Raw genomic sequence first — 5,848 nt, 5'->3', positions numbered from 1 at the left:
CAAGATCTTTCCTTTCTTGAGTCTTCAGGAATAGCTTTATTTCATCTTTCATTTCATAGACACGATTAATAATGTTTCCTTTCGACAACCAACGTACTGTTGTGTAGAAAATAAGGACTTGTGTGTCAGCATTCATGTCTTTGCATAGTTCTTTGAATAGGCGAGTGTTGAGTGCTTGAGTCTTCACATAATTTACAATTTTGATTACAGATTCGAGCACTTCCTGCAGAGAGGCAGGAAGACTCTTACTGGCGAGAGCATATCGGTGAATCATGCAGTGGATGCCCTTTGCTTGAGGTGCTAGCTTCTTCACTCTCGACTGGAATCCTGATTTCGATCCCAGCATAGCGGTGCCCCATCCGTACAAACCCACACACGTTTTCCCATTGAAGATCTTCGTCTTGAAAAAAAGTTGAAACTTTTTCCATGACATCATCAGCTTTGTTGTGGTTTCAAGTGCACTGCAGAATAAGAATTCAAGGTCTTTGATGTCACCTGGAATTCAATGTATCTCACGAAGACAAGCAACTGAGAACATGAACTTACATCTGTTAACTCGTCAAGCTGAAAGGAGAACAAAAGGGGAACCCTTGATTTCAGTCAAAGCCTGTTCCTTCACATCCATAGACATTTTAGAAATGAGCCTCTGTATAGTATTATTATTTGACAGGAATACTTGCTGCATCTTCTTTGCACTGGCTTCTCCAAGAATAAGATTTACTGCTTTCATCATGCAGGGTTTAAGAAGTGTTTCTCCAATCGTGTGAGGCTTTTTTTGTTTAGCAATTTCGAATGCAATCTCATATGAAGCTTCCACTACGGCTGCACTCTGCTGCTGAAACGACCCACTTCTATCGATTCTTTGGCTTTTAAGGCACCGTTCATGCTTCGCTTTGAAGAAATCCAAACCCTTCTTTGCGTGTTCTGGATGTTTCAAAAACACACTGTGGTTTCTCGATGCCGTGGTTGGCGAGCAGTGGTGAAGCCAATGTTGAGGTAGCATTCTGAGTATCTGCGCCGTTTAGCCATGGGCACAACTCACCTCTACTGCTTACTTATCTCCTTGTTAAAATAAAATAAAAATGTTGAATAATGAACGCTTTGGCAACTGTAGATCTTACACTGACTACTTGTGGGGGGTGCAGGTAGAGTAATGATGGGGTAAGTATTGAGAGGGAAGGGAGCGTGGCCAGTCGCGCGATTCGTCATCCACCAATCAGCAACGGACATGTGACTCACGTGTCGACAGCGAGCACACATACACTTAATCACAGATAAACAGACACACAAGCATGCGTACATGCGCGTGCACTCACTCGCTACTCACTAGTACACACATACATACATACAGTTGCAGACATACACATTCACGCACAGGCACCCATAATATCACCTAATGACATTGAACTAACGTAGCACACGTTTTGCTTTGCACCGAAACAAAAAAAAATGCAAGAGCATGAAAATGTAATTGATGAAATAAAATTAATGTTATCCCAAGCTACTTCTAACAAGGCTACGCGACTCCTCCAAGGCGTCGCGACCCTGGGGGTCGCGACCCGCCGGTTGGGAACCCTGTCTTACACTAAGAACTTAAACCGTAATACGAGAGTTCTTTAAAATCAGAAGAAAAAAAGCATTTATTAAAATATTCAAAACTTAGTATGTCTTTGAAAATGCTGGGCCTTAACAAGTTATATAAATGATGCAGGGTGATTACTGAATATTAACAAAATGCCTAAAACATACTCCATACTAATACTGATTTACAATGGATCATAGATACTGTGACAGTCATTTCTATTATTATGTGGATAATGTTATAATTCTCTAATGGGGTGAGAACAGGCATCATGAGTAAACAAACTCAAGAGATGGTACAATTAAAAAGAGAAAAAAGGTATATAAATATACAAACATAATTAACTACAAATAAAGGAACATTACAACCTCTTTTAAGGAATTAATGTATCTGTAGTTAAGATGTACGTTCTTATAGTCCAACTTAAAATACAATTCTTGTAATGTAACCTAATTTCAAACCTTACACATCCATGTTCTTTCCCCATAATCACCTTAAACCCAATTAGTTTAGGATTAACTAGTATTTTAAAACTTGTGACTGACCCAGTCAACCACATAGGATGAGCATGTTCTGTGATGGGAATTCAAAACTTGTAAACCATTGATTACAAAATCAATATCCTAACCATCTCATTAGGCTCAAACTTTACACATCCACATTTCATATAAATATATGGGCTGCATTAGCAAAATATTTTTATAGGACTAACAAATGTGTATAAAAGATTGACTGGGTATTTCACTTTAAGAGTAGAATAAGGAAACCAGACTACTTTATTCATAAAACCAAAGACCTATTATACAAACAGCAGGAAATCACTGAAACAACTTCTGTGCCCTTGTTACAGTTAATTTTCCTTTCAGCTTTTTGTACATGTTTCAGTGCATCCAACAGCCATTTCCTAATAATGATACATTGATTGGACCTGCTGTAATATGACTAAGTTCTTAATAACCTTATAGGAAGGTCAATACTTTATCATTAGAGTAGTCTCCTGTGACCTTCATGATGATAGGGGTAGAAGTCCTACTAGTCCTCATTGCTTTTAGTCCTGGAAAGATGAGGTTCTTACACTCACACCCTGTTTTCTCTCTCCTGCTATAGTATGAGCTCTTGCTTTCATTGTGCTTTTCATGTTAACTTCATAAAACTGTCAAAAGGTCTGCATTTAAATGGACACATTTCAGCAATAATTAAAATTACAGGCATACTATTTATACAGGAATACCTTCCAGGTTATTCTATCACAATTAGCTTTATTTACTAATTTGTAATAAAGTTTTGTTTCCAAGCTCTTTCCAACTTCTTTCTTGTTCCTCTTATTTATACAGTTCTATGTGGTTGCTTCAGTTTTGTTTAGGACACTTAAGATTCAGTGTAATGTTTCCAAAGTGTGTTACCATGTGCATTTGTTTACACTGCATTAAGTATTCTAGTAGTTTAATCCTGCTACCACATGACCAGCTTTGGCAATGTCCAAGTTATCTAAGCTTAGCCTCACCAGCCAGGAAGTTGTACAATACAAAAGCAGCTGATTAACTAGTTTTTAAATCCCTATTTTACAAAATAATTCAACAAGAACCAGCTATGTTGACAGACTCCTTGTTACTCCCCACGATCTTAAAAGTTCACACTATGAGGCTAACAAAGTGAGAGGTTCTATGCTTTTTCAGTTAGTAATAATACAACTATTTGATAATCACAATTTGTTCAAGTCAAGTAGTATTTGTCACACAAAGTATACATTCTATTAGCTCTTTCGCCCCAATAACTCAGACAGCAAAGAAAGTCACTTTCACTCACATATCCAACCAAAATATCAACCAGCCAATCCAACAACTACTAACTGGGGTGGGAGTAAAAAAGTTTGATGCCTGTCCTGTGAAAGTGAGTTTTCTTGGGGCACTCCCCCTCAACATCCAAATCTCTGGCACTGGATCTTTAGATCCCAGCCAAGGCAATTTTCTTGCCTTGCCCCGAATCGTGCCGTTTGAGTTGATGTCTTGGCTTTTTGGATTACGGGCTCCAGCCTGGGGCTACTTCCCTTCTGCCACCTTTGTCTCACTCCCCTTTCTCAGCAGTCATTTTCATAATGCTTCACCTCACTTCATCACCTTAAACAAGTCAAATCACAGAATCACAGAAAAGGTTATAGAAGCCAAGTCAAAATGGGTTCATATTACTTGTGGAGTATTTCCAGGGTAAGTGCATAGGTCTTTGCTTTTTGTCATTTATATTAGGAATTTCCAACAGTAAAAGATGTTGAGGTACTATAGAATGAATGATTAACTCAAACTGAATGAATATTTGACAACTGATCTTTAATTATAACACATGCAAGAGAATAGATATTCATAATTATTTGAATCAGACACTTAATATGGATGGGAAACAACTCACTAAAATGTGACTGAAAAACAATCCTGGCATAGTAGTGCAAACTTAATGTAAACCTCATGATTATGGCATTTGGACTTCAAAATGAGGGATTACTAATGCAAATAGATCGATTGAAACAAATAGTGGTGCTAGTTGCTAAGCCAGAAACAGAATTTTGTATTATTGATTACAGATTAAAATAGGTTATTACCTCTTTACATACCACATATTATTCCTGAATATAACAAAATTCATGGATAAGGGATCTGTTGGTCTATCTTGACTATCACATCTACTAACCTAATCATTAAAACTTAATGCAACCTTTATATCATGAATATAGGTCCTTCCCTTATATCCTCTCCTTCCTCATGTTTGAAGGCAACTCATTCCAAAAGGACAAGTCACCTGTTGGTAAAAACTTTAGCTGAAGAAAAATCCTACTCAGCAAAAACTTGTGTTCACTAGTTTTACCACATTCACCATGATGGACACAAAAAGACAGGCTTCACACATCAATTCTCTCAATTAACAATTGAACTTTTCAATTGAGTTTCAAAAAGAAATTTCTCATTACAACTTCACTTCAGGTATCACCCCTAATAACCCTCCTTTGAAACATTTCAAACAGTTCAATATCTTTAATAAGGTAAGAAGCACAATACTTTATATTATATCAAGTTAGACTTAACCAGTGATCTATACATTGAAAAAATAAAACCTCTTCATACTTCAGAATTTCTATAAATTAATATATTTGCCCTACCTCTAGCAACAGGGCATTACTTGGATGGCTTACAAGACTAATCAACTAGGGCATCAAGACATTTTCTTCTAAAACAATATGGAGGTTGTTTAAATACAAGTTATATTTATAAATAAATTTGGTATCTTGCACAAATTATCTTGCATTTATTATAATTAAAAGCCACTTTGCATTTATTTGCCCCTACATGCAAATTACTCAATTCTTTTATGAAGCACAAGCATCCATTCACTACTTATAACATGTGTAATCTTAATATCAACAAACTTAAGTCATTCCTAATTCACCTATGCCATTGATATAAATAAAAAGAGCAAAGGTACCAAAATTATGCTCTAGTCTCTCCCAATTGTGACTACCTTTCCCATCTACACACATCATTCTGTACACCACTAGAGATAAATTTTTGTAATAAAATTTGGAAACTATCTTAAAAGCAAACTTCTCCACAACTAATGCAAAAGTAATGACCTTATGGACAAATTTATTACCTCTTCTGCAATGAGAAGCATCATTAGTGCAATTCCAATCTTATAGAACCACCAGCCCATTATGAAGAAACAAGAAATATTGGATAGTGGCTCACAGGATCATACCTTAACTATCTTCAAAATCCACAGGCAAGTATTATCTGATGCAATATCCTTGCAAGTTTTTACACTTAATTTCTTTAACCAGCTTAAAAGTAATACAGCTGCCTTATTCGGTGTTATGTCCAACTAACAACAGTTCAGGATGAGAAATATTGCTTGAATCCTTTAGTAAAAATTGACAAAAGTAGAATTTACTAAATCAATTTCAAAAACCAACTTTTCTTTATTATTCCTCAAAAGACCCTAAGCCTAGCATTCAGCACTAGTGACAAACTAGTCATTCCAAAAACTGGTCTTGACAGTTGTCCTGAGAGAATGAAGTTACAAACATTTTAAATGCCTTTATAAATTCTGTAGTTATATTTTATTTTGGAATAGTACCTCCAATGTTCACCTTATTTCAAAGAGGTTAACTTATTTGATCAGAAAATAATAAGGATGATCCCAATGATGGAAAGACTCTTGAGGATGGGTTGAAGTTTTAATTTACATTCTATTAAGAAAAGGATAAGAATTTTTGTTGCA

The sequence above is a fragment of the Tachypleus tridentatus genome, unplaced genomic scaffold, assembly GCF_004210375.1.
Source record: "Tachypleus tridentatus isolate NWPU-2018 unplaced genomic scaffold, ASM421037v1 Hic_cluster_2, whole genome shotgun sequence".
NCBI lineage: Eukaryota > Metazoa > Arthropoda > Merostomata > Xiphosura > Limulidae > Tachypleus > Tachypleus tridentatus.
The sequence above is the reverse complement of the archived record's forward strand: the minus strand, read 5'-3'. Positions refer to the sequence as shown.